This window comes from Somniosus microcephalus, chromosome 2 (genome assembly GCF_052327205.1).
Source record: "Somniosus microcephalus isolate GS21.2 chromosome 2, FLI_Smic_1.0, whole genome shotgun sequence".
Classification (NCBI taxonomy): Eukaryota; Metazoa; Chordata; class Chondrichthyes; order Squaliformes; family Somniosidae; genus Somniosus; species Somniosus microcephalus.
In genome coordinates, this window is record NC_140988.1 from 9,010,157 (window position 1) to 9,029,564 (window position 19,408).

Here is a 19,408-nt window from a genome sequence, read left to right on the forward strand (position 1 = left end):
CTGCTTGGAAGACCCAGCGGTTCTTCCAACCTTTTTTAAAGAGACCGAACGCGCAGGCGTGGTTGCCTGCGCTAGTGTAGCAGTTCCCCAGCCCGTTAAAGAAATTGTTCGCGCAGGCGCGGTTGCCTGTGGAACCCTAGCGGCCCCTCTTCTGTTTTCCCGCGCAGGCGCGATCGCCTGTTTGAAGCCAGAGGCTTCACAGCCTCTGCCGCGGGACTCAGGGGAGAAGGTTCATGCAGGCGCACTTGCCTGCTTAAAGGGACCAGCTTCCCAGCCAGCCTCTAGAATGGTTCCCCCCATGATGTGGGACCCCGGGGAGGCAGGGATAGCAATCCCTCTTACAGGGGACACAGAGGGGGAGCTGGCACCAGGTTATGGACCTGGAGAGGAGGATTTGCAGCCACCAGCAGCGGGTGGCGAGGGAATACCTGCCCCCAGCACAGGAGTGGGCAGGGAAAAGGAGGCAAACCCAGAGTACCGGCAGGCTGCCAGGTATCTTATACAGTGCAGGCTGTTGGCACCAGGGGGAGAAGGCTCCCAGCCAGCTAGGGCTGTGACCCAAGCTCAGGGTCCGCCAGCCAAAGTTTCCCCCACTAAGACGCCCCTCAGAAGGTCTCAGCGGGCCCGCGAGCCAGAGAAAGCATGGTCACCCACTTTACAGTGGAGTGGGGCGGGCTCCCGAGCCAGGGAGAAGCCAGAGAACAGAGGCCCCCACTCAACAGCCATAAGCTGCGAGGGACCAGAGACAGGAGGCAGTCCAGCTTCGCTGCAGCCAGCAGCAATCTGTGACAGTGCCAGAGATTAGCCTGGCCATCTGGAGACGGGCGGCATTTGTATTATAGCTATGTGTGTGAATATAGCGTGCTTTTTAGGTGTATTTTAAGTTTTGTTGATTTAACTGGTAGTTTAAAGAGTTTAAGTTTACATGTGTGCCGAATGTTTGTATTTTGGTCCGAGGTCAAGGGACCCGACCATGCCTCCACCTAAGGCAGCAGGTCAGTGAGACCTGGCTGCATGTCCTTTTAAGTTTTTGCAGGAGATTGGAAAATGAAGCAGCCATGTTCGCCCAGCCCGAGCTGGGCATCGAATGAAGATACGGATACGGAATGTTGGGGATCACCTCGCCACTGGACGAATCCAGGAGACCCCGCAGCGATCTTCGGGAAAAACCGGACAGGATCCGGAGGAACTTGCCTACTCCTCCTACGGGGAGGAGATGGCCCCAGCTGGGTGGGGCACGGCCCCCAACCCAGCACTATCCTGACCGAAGTTCACTTGCAGGAGACCTCGCTGTTGAGGAGTCATGATGGGGAAGCGCGGGCGCCTTGTGATAGGGACGCGTTCCCCGGGGGTGGGTGGTGATGGCCCGGGAAAGATTGTATAGAGGAGGGGGAGACCCAAGAGTCGTGTGGGTGCGGTCGGGGGAGGGAGGAACTCACCCGGGGGCCCACGGGCAAAGAGGATAAGTGTGGCTGGGAAGGATGAGTCGGTGGCCGGATCAGTGTGGGGCCAGGGAGAGCCGCCACACAGGCACCCATCATTTTCTGCAGCCAGTCGAGGGAAGACGGGAGGGGGAGGGACTGGGAGTCATGAGATCCCATACTCCCCGGTCTCGGTCTGTGCCAAGGTAATTTTAAACGTGAGGGGTACCCCGCCTCCACAAAGGGACAAGGGAACGGTTCGGGGCTGGCAGAGCAGGCTGGTCTGTAAATCCATTCTGCCTGTTTTAAAGTTTAAGACAATCAACAGGGGGGTGGAAGGTACTTTTACTGCCCAAGTGGGAGGAGCAATACCCACTCGAATTTTGTGACCCATCATCGGCACGTGATGATCGGGGTTCATTTAAGCATGTTGTTTAATGATTTTTTGTATTTTGTGTTGCAGCCCCAAGTTGAGCAGAGGCGTAGGATCCTCTCTGTGCTTGGGACCAGTTTGTGACAACTCCAAGCTGAGCAGAGGCGTAGGACCCTCTCCGTGCTTGGGATCATTTTGATTACATTGTGTAACTAAGATTGCAACATTTTGTAATAACTTATGATGTAAAAAAAGTGATTGTAAATTTGGTTTACACTGTATAATTTTACAAGCGTGTAGGGGTATGAGACCCCTTATTGAAAACTGAAGTATCTGTAAGATGCCTACCGTACCATGGTTTTTTTCTTGAATTTAAGGGGAATAGACGGGACGGGGATCAGTGGCAGATAGCTATTAGGTAAATACAGGGGATGGTTGTTTGTGAGGGGTCAGAAATCATTGCTCATTTCTTCAAGGGGATACTACAAGCAAGCTGGAAGTATCCAAGGGCGGACTGTAAGAATTCGCAATAATTTACAGTTCTGAAGATTCATTTTTTTGATTAAAGAATCCCTGGGCGTTGTGCTTTTAAATTTCCAGGGAAAAAAATGGCTGTCGCACCACATGGCCGAAGACAAAGAGGCTTGGAATGCAGCTTTCTGTGTCTGGAAGTAAGGTTCAATGAAGACAAAGGACAATGCTTTGTTTACAAAGCAATCGAATGCTATTAGCATTTGTTTGTATATCGAGTGGATACATCTAAACTGCAGAAGAGACTTTTGTATCTTGTATGGGATCCATTTAAGAATTGAACGGGCCTAAATCACCTAGCATGCTGGACAATAGAGCAGTTGTATTTCCCTTTTGTTTCAGCCCAGGAAGCTCCGGAAGACACATTAATCCAGTCCAACCACTCTGAGTTAGCCAATCACAGCTTTCTCTTGTGTAGTGGACCCTTTGGGTGGGGAATTTTGCACACAGCCCTGGCAAGGCAGAACGGCAGGGGCCTCACCAGGTATAAAGATAGTGGCTGAGAAGCTATCTCTCTCTCTCTTACTTCGCTGGACCACAGGTGAGCAGGGTGTTCTGACTCCTCAACAAGGCAACCTAGCAGGAGTTTGGGGTAGTGATTTAAGGGAATTGCTAAGATTGTTTAAATAACATTGTAGCCATTGTATCCCTCGTTTTCACCGTCTGCAACCCCCCTGTTATATAGTTTTAATGTAATTACTGTGTTCGTGTGGTATAGTTTATTCTTTGGATTGTAGTTTATTTAGGTAATAAAACTTGATTTTTCTCTCATCCAAACCACTTTTTAATATCATTAATTATAAGTTCCTCCACTCAGAACTAAAGGAGGGGTAGCGATTCGAAACCACTGTTTTAAAATTGGTTTTATTGGAATTGGTCTGAGTGCAGACGAAAGGCTGCAAGACCAGGAAAATTACTTTAAACCAGTTTAAAGAAGCCCCAACCCTTACAGAGTGGTTAACCTTTCAACTTAAATAAAATATCTGCAGTAATGGCTTTAAATATGTAAAATAAAAGTAATAATTAAAAAGGAAGAACCTGCATTTATATAGCACCTTTCACATCCCAAAGCGCTTTGCAGCCGATGAAGCATTTTTGAAGTGTAGTCGCTGTTGTAATATAAGAAACGCAGCAGCTAATTTGAGCACAGCCAGCTCCCACAAACAGTAATGTGATAAATGACCAGATAGTCTGTTTTAGTGATGTTGATTGAGGGATAAATATTGGCCAGGACACCGGGGAGAACTCCCTGCTCTTCTTCGAAATCATGCCATGGGATCTTTTACATCCACCTGAGAGAGCAGACGGGGCCTCGGTTTAACGTCCCATCAAAAAGACGGCACCTCCGACAGTGCGGCACTCCCTCAGTACTGCACTGGAGTGTCAGCCAAGCTTTATGTGCTCAAGTCTCTGGAGTGGGACTTGAACCCACAACCGTCTGACTCAGAGGTAGGAGTGAGCAACGGTTGACAGTTATGCTCCGCACAATATTTTTATCTATAGAAAAGAATGAAAATCTTGCATTATCACATCTCTCAGGGTAATGTTTCCTATTCAATGAGTTATTTTGAAGGGCGGTAACTATTGTTATGTAGGAAAAGAGTTATAAAACCATAAAACACAGAGGAATGTTTCTGAACAATTAGATTTTCAAATGTTAACACTATCTTTTTTTCTAAAACATCTTGTTTATCGGCAGAATTTGGAAAGATAAAACTTCCAAGCGTAGAACGACTCCTTAACTCAATGGGTTGTCTGCTGCAACTCAGTCTGTGTGAGGTGGCACTTTAGCAATAGGCGAACTAGGCCCTTTCCCCTCAGCCTCACACACTGGCATCTCAAGAACTGAAAATGGGTTCTGGATAACTATAGCCTGGGGTTAGTTAAGGCCCCAGCACAGATCCTTGTGGGATACCACTTCCTTCCAATTAAAATACATACTCATTATCTCGCCTCTCTGTCTTCTACCACCGAACTAATCTTCTAACCAGGCCAATAATTTGCCTTCAATTCCATGAGCTTTAATTTTAGCTCACAGTCTCTTATGCCGAACCTTGTCAAATGCCTTCTGGAAGTCCATATAAACTACATCCATAGACATTCCCCTGCCTACTGCTTGAGTTACTTCCTTAAAAAAATTCAATTATGTTCATTAGACACGACCTACCCTTTACAAATCTGTAGTGTATGTACCTTTAAGAGAGAACTACTTTTACAGCTCCTGTATACTGTAGTACCGGCAGTGACCACACCTGTATATAAGCCTTGAGCATGCCTCTGTACCCCAGTCTTGAGACTACCCTACTCCAGTAAATACCTGTTGATTGTTAAGTTACAGCATCCGTGTGGTTATTGAAAAACATCATACTCTCAGAATCACGGATCTAACAGTGGCGACGAGTGTCGATTCAAATCTACCTGCAACTCTGCATTTCCCTTCGAGGATTCGCTCCGGGAGGGTGGTGGAAGAAAGTCGAGGCCAGAAGCACGGGCGTCGACCACGAGCAACCGCCCAGTCGTCCGGCAGAGAGTGAACATCGCTGGGGAGGCTGTGGAGAGCCGGGCTTGGTTCCCCAGCCACGACGATCAGCAATAGACTGACGACAGGTCCAGCGCAGACCCTTCCCAGACAGCGGCGGCTGGAGCCGACCGACGGCGGAGAGAAAGCCGAGCAGCATCGATGGGGTAAGACAGAGGGTGAAGCACACAGGGCGCAGCCGGGGGTTGAAAACCGAGCGGCGTCAAGGAAAAACAAAACAGTGAGAGAGGGTAAAGCAGCAGCCAGGTTCAGGACCGAGCGGCGGAAACGGGAAAGGTGCACAAAAAAAAAAGAATGCGCAGAGCGCAGCCAGGGCTCAAGGGCTGAACAGTGTCCACGGGGAGAAGAAGGGAGAGCGTGGGAGATGCCATTGAGCCGCGGAGAAGAAGGAAGAGCGTGGGAGACGCCATTTTTAGAAGCCGCAGCGGAGAAGAAGGGCGAGCGCGGGAAGGAAGGAAAGCACGGAAGACGCCATTTTGTGCCAGCGGAGAAGAAGGGGAAGCGCGGGAGACGCCATTTTTGACAGTTAAATCACACCCAGGGATGCCGAAGAGTGGCAGTATCTCTATGTTCGACAATGAAGTCGAAGATTGGGCGACATATGTGGAACATATTGAGGTGTACTGCAGGGGGAATGAAGTGCCAGATGCTAGGAAAGCACTGGTTTTGTTAAATTCCATGGGTGCAAAAACTTATGGGTTACTGCGAAACCTAATAACCCCAGAGAAGCTTGTGAACAAGAATTTCGAAAGCATAGTAGAAATCCTACAGGACCACTTAAACCCCACACCGCTGCTGATAGCAGAACGATTTAAGTTCCATAAAAGGAACCAACACAAGGACGAAAGCAATGCTGAGTACCTAACGGAACTGCGCAAGCTATCGAAACACTGCCAGTTTGGAGCGGGACTAGCAGATACGTTAAGGGACAAGTTTGTGTGTGGGCTGCAAAGTGAAGGAACCCAGAAACGGCTTCTATCAGAAAAGGATCTTACGCTGGACAAGGCTTTCAGTATGGCAGTATCACACGAAGCAGCCGCAAGGGGCACTGCAGAGATACAACGGAGACCGCAAGAATATGGCACCAACGAAATGTCCTATGGGACAGGGAAGTGCTATCGCTGCGGCAGAACAACACACGACCAGAAGGATTGTTGGTTCAAGGACCAATTGTGCAGACAGTGTGGAAAAGCAGGACACATAGCAAGAGTCTGCAGGTCTGGGAAGAAAACCAACAGTAAGAAATCTCCACAGGAGAAGTACAAAAAGGTACACCAGGTGATGGACAGTAGTTCAGACGAACAGAAATGTGACACAGACTCCGGAAGCAAGGAGCTGGGTTGTCTGAAACTACATAAGGTGACCAAAATGGAGGATCACCAGACTATCTGGGTTACACTCAAGATAGACGGAGTCAAAGTGAAAATGGAATTGGACACAGGATCAGCCCTATCAGTCATAAACCAAAGGGACTACAAGCGGCTATTTTCACATATACCCTTGAAAGCTACAGAGATTGTCTTGAAGACGTACACGGGGCAAAAAGTCTACCCCAAAGGAAAAATAAGGGTGAAAGTGACATATAAAGGCCAGGAAATACCTAAAATGGACATATATGTATTGCCAGATGGAGGACCACCACTACTAGGACGTGAATGGATCCGGAAGATACAATTAGATTGGCATTCCATACAGGCACTGAAGGTTGAGGCCAAAAAGGATGACGACGTCACACCTGGACGACTGTCAAAAATGCTAACTGATGCAAAAGAAGTGTTCCAGGAGGGACTCGGAGCACTAAAAGGCATAACAGCAACGATTAAAATAGAGGAAAATGCAAGCCCAAAGTTTCTTAAGGCCAGACCAGTGCCTTATGCGATCAGACCAGCTGTCGAAGCAGAGCTGGAAGGGTTGGAACGTTCAGGAGTACTGTCCAAAGTAGACTGGAGCGAGTGGGCTACACCCATTGTTCCTGTAATGAAGAGGTCATTGAGTAATACGCCTGGGGAACCAAAGAAGGTCCGCATCTGTGGGGATTTTAAGGTGACAGTGAACCCAGTCCTTCACACGGTACAATATCCGCTTACACGAATTGAGGATATTTTTGCCTCGCTATCTGGAGGTAAACGCTTCATCAAAATTGATCTAGCCCAGGCGTACTTGCAAATAGAGGTAGAAGAAGCCTCGAAACAATACCTTATGATTAACACTCATAAAGGTCTCTATCAATACAACCGGCTGGTGTTCGGGGTAGCATTGGCTCCGGCTATTTGGCAAAGGGCGATGGATCAAGTCCTGCAAGGGATTCCAGGGACCCAGTGTTATTTGGACGACATCCTGGCCACGGGCGAAAATGACAGTGATCACCTCGCCAACTTGGAGAAGGTGCTCACCAGATTAAAGGAATATGGGCTACCAGCTAATCGCCACAAGTGCGAGTTTTTCCAGAAGCAGATCTTGTATTGTGGCCACGTCATCGATGAAGAGGGGTTACATAAGTCCCCTGAAAAGATTGAGGCAGTAGGCAAGGCTCCAGCACCGGAAAATGTGTCACAACCTAGGTTGTTCCTCGGGCTGGTAAACTACCACCATAAGTTCTTACCAAATTTGTCCACGGTATTACACCCACTGAACACCCTACTGCAAACAGGGGTACCATGGAAGTGGAATGACGAACGTAGACGAGCTTTCCAGAAGTGTAAAGAATTGATCACATCAAAAGAGGTGTTGGCCCATTTCAACCCAGCACTACCAATTCATTTGGCATGTCATGCATCACCCTTTGGTATTGGAGCGGTGCTGTCGCACAAATTCCCAGACGGGTTGGAGAGGCCAGTAGCCTTTGCGTCTCGGTCACTAACCTCAGCTGAGCGCAACTACGCCCAGATTGACAGAGAGGCCCTCAGCCTAGTATGGGGAGTAAAAAAATTCAACCACTATCTGCATGGGTAGACGTTCACCTTGCTGACTGACCACCAACCACTTGTCTCCATCTTTAATCCTAAGAAGGGCGTTCCAGTGATGACTGCACAACGGTTACAAAGATGGTCCCTGTTTCTAGGGGCGAATCAATATGAAATAGAATATAAAGGCACGAAACAGCATGGAAACGCTGATGGGCTATCGCGCCTGCCACTGCCTACTGTGGAGGAAGCACCAGCAGTGGACCCTATCGAGATATTTTATTCGTCAATAATTGAACGATTGCCAGTAACGAACGCGGATATAGAGAAGGAGACCCGCAATGATCCAACGCTGTCTCGGGTATATGATTTGACGGTGAGGAGATGGCCAACACATGGCGACTCACTGTTGCCAGCATTCTTATCCAGAAGAGAACAGCTGTCAGTATGCCAGGGGACAGTGATGTGTGGATCCAGAGTGGTGATTCCACCTAAGTTAAGGGAGAGAGTGCTAAATGAGCTTCATGAAGGTTATCTGGGGGGATTGAGAATGAAAAGCCTTGCTCAGGCTTATGTGTGGTGGCCGGGAATCGATCAACAAATCGAAGACCTAACTAAGAGCTGCTCAGGATGCCAGAAGGTCCAAAATGCACCACCACATGCCCCTCTACACCCATGGGAGTGGCCCTCCTCTCCATGGCAACGGGTGCATATTGATTTCGCTGGTCCATTCATGGACTCAATGTTCTTAATAGCAGTGGATGCTCATTCGAAATGGCCTGAGGTGGTAAAAATGTCCTCAACCACTACAGAGAAGACGATTGCAGTCCTACGGACCATATTTGCCAGGAACGGCTTGCCAGAGCAGATTTGCTCTGATAATGGGCCACAGTTTGTGCCCGAAGAGTTTTGAAAATTTATGAGAAGGAATGGGGTAAGACATTACACATCCGCCCCGTATCATCCAGCCACCAATGGATTGGCTGAGAGGTTCGTACAAACCTTTAAGAAGGCGATAAAGGCCATGTGCGACGATGAAATTCCACTGCAGCATAAGGTGGACAATTTCTTATTAGCCTACCGAAACACGACACATGCAGTTACCAACCAGACCCCGGCCATGATGTTCTTTAACCGAAGGTTGAGATCTCGTCTGGACTTGCTCAGACCAAATGTGCGAAGAAATGTTGAAGATAAACAATTCCAGCACATCAATGAGAAGCTGACAAGGAGCTTCAATGTAGGACAACCAGTCTTGGCCCATGACTACCGAACAGAGAAATGGCAACCCGGAATGATATGCACAAGGCAGGGGCCATTAATGTGCACAGTGGATGTCGGGGAGAACATTGTGAGACGCCACGTCGATCAGATCTTAGCATCACAGGAACGAGTCAACCCCATGTCTCGCGTCCCTGGGGATGAACCCGACATACCGGTAGCATCTACCTCAGAAACAGTAGCAGTGGAAACGGATGAAATAACCGACGAAAAGGGGCCAGAATCGCCTCCGCACCAAGAACAAGAACCTCAGGAAAGGCGCTATCCCGAAAGGATCAGGAAGCCGCCCCAAAGACTGAATCTATAAATGGACTATTGTTGTTTAATGTACATGTTATTAAAGTGTTAATTGTTATTTGAATATTATGGGTACTACTAATCTAAAAGGGGAGGAATTGTAGTGTATGTACCTTTAAGAGAGAACTACTTTTACAGCTCCTGTATACTGCAGTACCGGCAGTGACCACACCTGTATATAAGCCTTGAGCATGCCTCTGTACCCCAGTCTTGAGACTACCCTACTCCAGTAAATACCTGTTGATTGTTAAGTTACAGCATCCGTGTGGTTATTGAAAAACATCATACTCTCAGAATCACGGATCTAACAAAATCTATGTTGGCTCTCTCTAATCAGCTCAAATTTCTCTAAGTGCTCAGTCACTCTGTCCTTAATTATAGCTTCCAATAACTTCCCCACAACTACAATCACTGGGAAATTTGAAGTAAAAATGGAAAATGCTGGAAGTACACAGCAGGTCTGTCAGCATCAGCAATGTGTTAATCTTTCAGGTGGAGAACCTCAGTCAGAACTAAGACTATGAGCAAGACCAATTCGAGTAACAAGTTGACCCAAAACATTGGCCTCTCTTTTCTCTGCATTGACCTGCCGTGACCATCCAGCATTTTCTGATTCTACTATAAACCATCCAAAACTCGGCTGCCCGTGTCCTAACTCGCACCAAGTCCCATTCACCCCACCCCGCCCCACCCCACCCCACCCCCCCCGTGCTCGATGACCTACATTGGCTCCCGGTTCAGCAACGCCTCGATTTTAAAATTATCACCCTTGTGTTGTAAGGGGTTTCGTCCTCGAGAGGTTTCCCTGAGGTTTCTCTCTCTAGAGGCCTCTCTCTCTTGCACAGTAAACCTTGAGTGGTTCGACCCACTCGCCCCTTAGATTCTGTACTCTGGACTTAGGCGCAGGAACTACAATGTAGAGAAAACTCTTGTAGACCAAGTTTGATGAAACAAAATGAAACTTTATTGCATAAGGAAAAATATCAAATCAAATGCAAGCAGATAGGGGAGTACATGGGAGGGAAAAACACGCAAACAAATCATAACGACACAGTACTAGTTAAAACAAATACAGGCATCTTATACTCTACAAAGATCATCATGAAATAAGGAAACACACGGAACATCGAGGGACAACAACTCATGTTAATTGTACCCTTAAATCCACCCCCTTATTAAACCTATCTGGATCTGATTGTGAAGGGCCAGAAACATGCTCACCAATCCCACTAGGAAGTGCAAGGTTTTGAAATCGAGTCTGTGTTTGGTCCTTTCAGGCGTCTCATCTCCACGTGGATCGTGGAGCCCCTGCGAGCTGCGCCACACCTCTCTCCTGAGGTGGGGGTCGGGAGCGGCTGGACACCGGTGGGTCTGGATGTCGGCGGGGTCGAGGATCGTCGGCTCGACCCTGGTTAGAGGAGCCTTGGGCTGGCTCCCATCGCTTCTTCAGGTTCCTTTCCTCTCTTCGACCGAGCCGTGGTGGCTGGAAGGTTTCTTCGCTTGGGACCTTTATTATTTTGTTTCTTCTCCCAAGCTGGGTCGATGGCCTCTTGTTCCGGCAACGGCCCGGGGACAGTCGATGATCTCCCGATGTGCTTCCCCAGGGCAGAACGCCTGCGATTGACTGCTCCTTCTTCTGGGTGTCCGGATTCAAGCTGCGTGTTTCCAGCTCTCCAACCCGGCGCGTCTGTGTTCAAGCTCAAGCCTGCTTCCCCTCCAGCTGCCAGCGTCCTCACTGCCCAAAAAGTCTCTCCAGATATACCTTTCTTCCAGAGGCTTCAATTCCCGCCCAAAATCAGGTTAGTCTTTGTTTTCTTTTTGGCGGGCTGGGAGCACAGTGGGGTAGTTATTATATTTAAAATGTCTTAAACGGCCTCTGTCTCCAGGCCGATCTTGACTAGATCTGCATCTAATCCATATGCATACCTGTGGGTCTGATTTTGTTCTCTCAGGAACGGCTTCCAGAACTTACTGTGGGTTGAATCCACAAATCTGTCTGAGGTTGCGCAGGAACCATTTTAAAGTGTCCCAATAAGTTGGTCACATGGTATGGTGGCCATTTTGTATGCCCCTTTTTCTGGGCTTCTTTTAAAAAAGTCTTTAAAATCATGGCCTCTTCTGCCATTTGATCCTTATTAATATAAAGTCCAATTTTGCGAATCCTACAGTGTTCAAATCCCTCCGTGGTCTCACCCCTTCCCTATCTCTGTAATCTCCTCCAGCCCTACAACCCTCCGAGATCTCTGCGCTCCTCCAAGTCTGCCCCTTTGCGCATCCCCGATTTTAATCGCTCTACCATTGGCGGCCGCGCCTTCAGCCGCCTGGGCCCTAAGCTCTGGAATTCCCTCCCTAATCTGTTCCACCTCTCTACCTCTCTCTCTCCTCCTTCAAGGCGCTCCTTAAAACCTATCTCTTTGACCAAGATCTGTCCTAATATCTCCTTATGTGGCTCAGTGTCAAATTCTGTTTGATAATCGCTCCTGCGAAACGCCTTGGAACGTTTCACTACATTAAAAGTGCTGTATAAATGCAAGTTGTTGTTGTAGTGCCTGTGGACTGTACCCTGGCAGGGAGCCATGTGTCTTTTGGAAGAGAAGGAAGGGGAGAAAATCAGAGCGAAAAGTAAATCAATAAGTCTTCTTTCCTTGTGCAGCTCCAAATTAATATGCCACAGCAATGAAACCAACTTCCATCACCTGCAATGCAATTCCATTCATTTAACACGAAGAGACTGTATTCATAAAGAAGAAAGTTACACAATTTAGCCCCAGGCCAACTGCCGTGCAGCAGACAAATTTCTGTGGACCCAATAATTAGACTGTCATTCACAGATAGTAATGGTTTTACTCCTTGATTGCAGCTGAACGCTCGAAAACACAATTATTACGAGCGTGTTTTAATAAAGTGCAGGGTAGTTTCAGGTCTCCGCGATTAACTGTGGAAATCACAATGTTCACCGCACGGACCACAGCGGTTCAAGGAGAAGGCGGCTCACCACCAACCTTCTCAAGGGCAACTAGAGATGGGCAATAAGTGCCGGCCTTGCCAGCGACTCCCACATCCCCAGAACAAATTAAAAATAAGTTTCCAGTTCCTTAAGTACAAGCCTGTTATTATTATAGATGAAAGACTTTGGGGGAGAAATTGGGTGGGGCCGCAAACGGGGCGCCAAGCTCGCCTGGGCGCCGGAATTAGCGCAGCAATCGGAGCAGTTGCGACCGCCGGAAATTCAGCTTGAACGCCCCAAGAGGGACACGGGGCGAGGCTCGAGGCGCTCCTCGTCCCTCTTAGGGCGCTGAAACTGAATATTGCAGCGCAACGTGCCGCAGCGCCACACGCTGCGGCATGGCGCGCTGCGGTACTGCAGGCCTTCCTCCCATTCTTAAGGGGGAGGGGCCTGCACCAGTGCGATCGGAGATCGCGAGTGCCGGCAAAAGAGCCCGGCACCGAGGAGAAGTGCCGGGCTCTCAGAAAACAGCCGGCACTGCCGCGGGGGGAGAACAGGAGGCCGGGGACGGAGGTGCTGGCAGGCGGCCGCCGAAAAAAACGGCCGCCCCGCACCTCCACCTTAATTTGCACCACTGCCGCCACAGGTAGGCCCTGTGAACCGGGCGCAATTTGCGAACGGCGCTACAGAGGCGGGCGCTACCGAATATCGAGATTGGGGCAGTAGCGGGGTGCTGCGCACACCGATGACGTCATCGGTGGCGGCGCAACGCAACAGGCTAACGCCGCCATTAGCGCCCCAGCTAAATATCGCGGAAGGCGTGGCCAGTGGCGCTAAAGCCACTGAGTGCCCTCTTTAGGCACTAACTGGTGGCGCAGCCCACTGAATTTCTAGGCCTAAGTGTTGGACTAAGGCAAGGTCCATGGTTGGATGGAATGTCTGCATTCTTTCTGATTTCATAGTATTTCATAAAATTTACAGCACAGAAACAGGCCATTTGTCCCCACTGGTCCGTGCCGGTGTTTATGCTCCACTCGAGCCTCCTCCCACCCCTCTTCATCTCACCCTGTCAGCATAACCTTCTATTCCCTTTCTCCTTCAAGTGTTTATCTAGCTGCCCCTTAAATGCATCGACATTATCCGCCTCAACCACTCCCTGTGGCCGCGAGTCCCACATTCTCACCACACTCTGGGTAAAGAAGTTTCTCCTGACTTTCAGTTGTTTGTTGACACGAGTCAAAGCTAAACTGTGGTGATTTTAATTAAATGTGGCGCGTGTTCTCCGCACCTAAGGAAGGATATACTTCCCTAAGATGGGGTGCAACAAATAATAATAATAATTCAACTTTATTGTCATTGCACAAGTACATGAACAACAAAATGTGACCTTGCAAGCTCCCATGACTGGGAGAAGCAAAGCCGCTGCGTCGGTGCGCGCCGCCACTCCATTTCCACCATTCCTCCTGTCCCACAATCTTCAGCCCAATGCCCAGGCCTGCTCACCAGCCGCTCCTCCTTCCGTGACCTTCTCACCAACCACCCCTCCTTGGGGCTCTTTCCGTGACCTTCTGCACCTGGTCTGCCCTGATGGTCACTCCTCTAGGTACTAACCAGGCCTGGCTCTAGCTTAGCTTCCAAGCCTTCTAGGTAGTGACCCTGTCCCTAGTCCCAGGAACACTAGACTCTGAGGGGGATTGACAGGGTAGATGCTAAGAGGCTGTTTCCCCCTGGCTGGAGAGTCTAGAACCAGGGATCACAGTCTCAGGATAAGGGGTCGGCCATTTAGGACTGAGATCAGGAGAAATTTCTTCACTCAGAGGGTGGTGATTCCTTGGAATTCTCTACCCCAGAGGGCTGTGGAGGCTCAGTCATTGAGTATATTCAAGACAGAGATCCAATAGATTTTTGGACTCTAGGGGAATCAGCTTCAGCTTCAGCTTAGGCAGTCCCTCAGAACCGAGGATGACTTGCTTCCACATTAAAATGAGTTCTCAGGTGACTGATGAGTCCAATGCGGGACCTACAGTCTCTGTCACAGGTGGGGCAGACTGTGGCTGAAGGGGCGGGTGGGTGGGTGGGATGCTTGGGTTGACGTGTGCTCCTTGCGCTGCCTGCGCTTGGCTTCCGCTTGCTCACGGCGAAGAGACTCGAGGTGTTCGGCGCCTTCCCGGATGCTTCTCCGGGGGAATCAAGGGATATGGGGATAGGGCGGGAAAGTGGAGTTGAGGTCGAAGATCAGCCGTGATCTTATTGAATGGCGGAGCAGGCTCGAGGGGCCGTATGGCCGACTCCTGCTCCTATTTCTTATGTTTATATGTTCTGTTGGAGCCGTCAGTGGACTATTTTTAGATGGTTGAATGTATCCAGTTTTTATGGCAGTGTCTGTGAACCGCGCCAATGCAATCATGCTGTTGCCGTGCCCCATTTCCAGATTCGCTGGCTTTATTTCGCGCTTTCGGTGGAAATTTAAGACATCAGGTCAGCTGTTAGTTGACATGCTACAAACTTGCTGTGTTTACCCAAGCGAGTGACCTGTGCAAATCGCAGCGACACTAGCACAGAAAATGACTGAGCATCTGAGCCAGGGTTCGTTAGAGACGGAGCGATACGTACACATTACTGAAGGGAGGGAAACTTTGCTGAGAAGCCTAGCCACTATATCAATGTCACGTAAAGGTGCTAAGGTTCAGGTCGCCAAATCTGATTGGTCGAATCCCTGGAGGTTTTATCACATGACCATCAATCGTCCCGTGCAGTTAAACACTCTTCGCCCCCCGCCCCCAATCCCCCAAATTTTTATAACTAAGAAACTAAGCCGTTCGAAGAAAACACTCAATTTTTCTTACAACACCCCCTCTGATTTTTCACCCCGGGTGTTGCTCGCTGCAGTGTCCTGGAGATGAGTCTTTAATTCCTGGAGACTCCAGGGCAATACTGGAGGGTTGGCGATCCCCTACCTAAGCCGCGGGATTGTTGATCATTGAACCACTGCTCCAAAAAGGTCACAGAAAGAACTACTGCTGCCACGAGGCAATAGGCAACCTTGAAAGGGCTGTGAGCTGTAAGTGAGAACACAACAGAAATATCGCTGTGCTAGCTATCAACATACGGCAACCGAAAGGAAAAAATAAATATTCTGACAAGGACGGAGAAAACCATTGAGCAGATAAAATCCAGCTGAGGTGTAGCAATGTTTCCCCTTCCTCCATCCGGGTGCTGCACAATCGGGCCTGATTTCATAAGAACATAAGAACTCGGAGCAAGAGTCGGCCATACCCCTCGAGTCTGCTCCGCCATTCAATAAGACCATGGCTGATCATCGACCTCAACTCCACATTTCGCCCGATCCCCATATCCCTTGATTCCTCTGGAGTCCAAAAATCTATCGATCTCAGCCTTGAATATACTCAACGTCTCAGCATTCACAGCTCTCTGGAACAAGAGAATTCCAAAGATTCACCACCCTCTGAGTGAAGAAATTCCTCCTCGTCTCAGTCTTAAATGGCCGACCTCTTACCCTCTTTCCATTTCAACCGCTATCATAAACGCAGAAGGGTAGAAATTGGACCCCGCCACGCCCGTTTTTCAGGCGCAGAACGGAGCCAAAGGCACCACTTTCACCGTGCTGCCTCCCACACCCTACGCAGGCCAGCAATACACCCGATACCAAATCAGGTCAGACAATTTTTCAGGGCATCCTTGGCGGCCGCCTAAAACAGGCGTTAAGGGCCCTTCCATATGTTAAAGAGGGGCCCTAACATCTGATTTAGGCTCACTCCAATGCCTCTGGCCTGCTTGGCTCAGGTTTTCAAGGCGTGGATGCAGCCTAGCAAGTGGCCAGCACCGAAAAGGTAGGTGAATTTACTTTTAAAGTTGATGCGAAGCCAGGAGGAGCAGGAGGTTTATAATTGCATAGGAACATAGGAACGTAGGAACAGGTGCAGGCCATTTAGCCCCTCAAGCCTGTTCTGCCATTCAATGAGATCATGGCTGATCTGCGCCTAACTCCATATACCCGCCTTTACATATTTATCATCCATCCTTAGTTGTCCTGAGAAGATGGTGGTGGGCCTTATCCTTAACCGCTGTAGTCCTTGTGGTGATGGCATTCCCACTTTGGTGTTAGGTAGGGAGTTCCAGGATTTTGGCCTAACAATGACAAAGGCATTGGCCATATATGTCCAACTCCAGGTGCTGTGTGACCTCAAGAGGGACTTGCCATCCCTGGCCTCGCCCCTCCCTATCTCTGTAGCCTCCTCCAGCCCTACAACCCTCCAAGATATTTGCACTCCTCTAATTCTGGCCTCTTGAGCATCCCCGATTTTAATCACTCCACCATTGGTGGCCGTACATTCAGCTGCCTAGGCCCTAAACTCTGGAATTCCCTCCCTAAACCTCTCCGCCTCTCTACTTCTCTTGGAGGGATTTTTACTAGTCCTAGCCCCTTTAGGGCTACCCCGGATCAGGCGTATTTCTCAAGACGTTCACTTTCAACTAAAGTTTGAGGTAGCCGAATCCTAAAGACGCTTAATTGGGTCTAAAGGTCCGGACTATCTCTCCCTAAAGGAAAGGAACAACCCGAGAATATTACCGTCCTCCAGATAGCACTTTTAATAAGTTTAGCTAGACTGTAACATCCTGAATATTAGGAGGGTCTGGAAAACTCCCCCAGAATTCTGCAACTCCTCACCAAAGAGTGTACAGAGATTGAGTTCACGGGTTTTTGATACAGAGGTCTTATATATGACAATTCTAAAAATATATAGATTTATTAAAGAACCGACATTTAATTTACAGTTGGTGAGTCAATCGCAACCTTAACAATTTCAAAAAGAGAAAACTTACAATCTTATTATCAGAGAATCTTACTTTTAAATCTTAACTTCACTACAGTATTACAGTTCTTAGTGTTCTAAAGGATATCCACCAAAATCAAATACCTTTGATCCCCAAGGTAGAAAGAGTTGGAGTCTTACAGAGCCGAGAATCGCTTTGCCCGATTAAAGCGAGTCTACTATCCCATTTGAGAGTTCAATATTTATACCCTTTTCCAGTGGTATTCCCTTTAAGGTTTTCTGCTGAAGCAAGCTAATTATCTCTAGTCATCTTTCTGCCGACCTCTGCAATTCTCCACTGCTACATCAGCCAGAATCATGTCTCATCTCTCGGTGTTCTAAGTTTGCCATATAAAAAAACGGTGTGACGGCAGGTGTTCCTTACTTTATGTCATCTTTACGAGGGCAGATGTTCCCCACTTTATGTGCTTCTTTACAAAGTGTAAATTAGAACACCTTATCCATGGTGAACCATTGTTTTTGTTCCCAAAGGTCAGCCTGCCGGAGCCCTTCACCTTCTGTTTCAATAAGGTTATTTATTCAGGGTCAACAATTATCTTATCTCAAATAACAACAGAAAATGCTGGAAAAACTCAGCAGGTCAGGCAACATCCGTGGGCAGAAATTTGAGTTGACGTTTCGGGTCGAACCCTTCTTCAAAACTGGAAAGAAAAGATAGATCGGAGGCAGGGCTGCGATCAGACAAAAGAATAAAAAAAACAAAAGAAGTAAAGAGACAATAAAAGGTATTAGAAGCTAGACGAGATGGTAATTGTTGTGTATGTACCTTTAAGAGAATAACTGGTCTCAGACTGCAGTACCGGCAGTGACCACCCCTGTATAAAAGGCACTAGCGAGCCTCTGTTTTTTTAGTTTCACTATTGACTTCCATCAGTAAAGACGTGTTTTGTTCAACTCCTGCTGGTCCGTGTCTCAATCATTCACGGACGTAGTACTGGCGACGAGCAGATACGAACCTACCTACAGTCTGCATCACCTCCTGGGATCCATTCCTACAGCGAAGTGAGCAGAGGTCGAGGCCAGAAAGCAGTAGAAACGGGCGTCGACCGTGGGCATCCGCCCTTTGTTTGCAGAGTTGAAGATTGCTGGAGAAGCTGTCGGAAGCGGGGCCTGGTTCCTGTCGACGGTGCTTCAGCTAATCGGGCTGGTGGCAGGTAGTGCACTGATCTTTCCTGGGCTGCGGCGGTTGCGAACTCGAGCGGGTGGTTTGCAACGGGGCCGAGCAGCGTTGTCGGGAAGAAGAGCGAGAGAGGGTGGAGCACACAGGGCGCGGCCGGTGCTACAAAGCCGGGCTGCGTATAGATCTGCGAAGAGGGAGGCAAGAGTCCCACAGGGTTGTTCCACGACGGGAAAATAATTTAAAAAAAAAGAAATATTAAATGCGCAAGAAACCGCGACGATCTGCAGGTTGCAACGGGAACCGCGGAAAGCAGCGCTAACAACAGCGGGGAAGAAGGCAAAGCGCGGGAGGCGCCATTTTGTTAAATCGGGGAAGAAGGCAAAGCGCGGGAGGTGCCATTTTAGATTTGCAAGATGCCGAAGACTGGCTGTATCACTGCTTTTGATAATACAATAGAGGACTGGACCACGTATGTGGAAAGTGTCGAGGTATATTTCGAGGCAAACGAAATAGCGGAGGAGAAAAAGGCATCGATATTGCTAAACGTAATGGGCACTAGAATGTACGGCCTATTGCGGGACCTGATTACCTCAGCCAAACGGAAGGCGAAGAGTTTTAACGAAATTGTTGCTGTCCTACAGGAACACCTAAACCCTGCACCGCTGTTGATAGCAGAAAGATTTAAATTCCACAGGAGAACTCAGCATAAAGATGAGAGCAATGCTGAGTACCTTACGGAACTACGCAAGCTATCAAAGCACTGCCAGTTCGGAGCAGGACTGGCAGATACCCTACGGGACAAATTTGTCTGTGGATCCGGAGTGAAGGAACACAGAAGAAGTTACTCTCAGAGAAAGAGCTGACACTAGATAAGGCTTTCAGCGTGGCAGTAGCGTATGAAGCAGCAGCCAGGGGAGCTGCAGAAATTCAACAAAAACCACAGGAATACGGCACCCATGAAATGACACGGGGATTTGCAAAATGTTATCGCTGCAGCAGAACTAACCATGACCAGAAGGACGGCTGGTCCAAAGACAAAATATGCAGGCAATGCGGGAAGATGGGACACATTGCACGAGTTTGCAGGTCTGGGAAGAAGACCAGCGACAACAAAAAGGCTACTAAGGAACCGTACAAGAA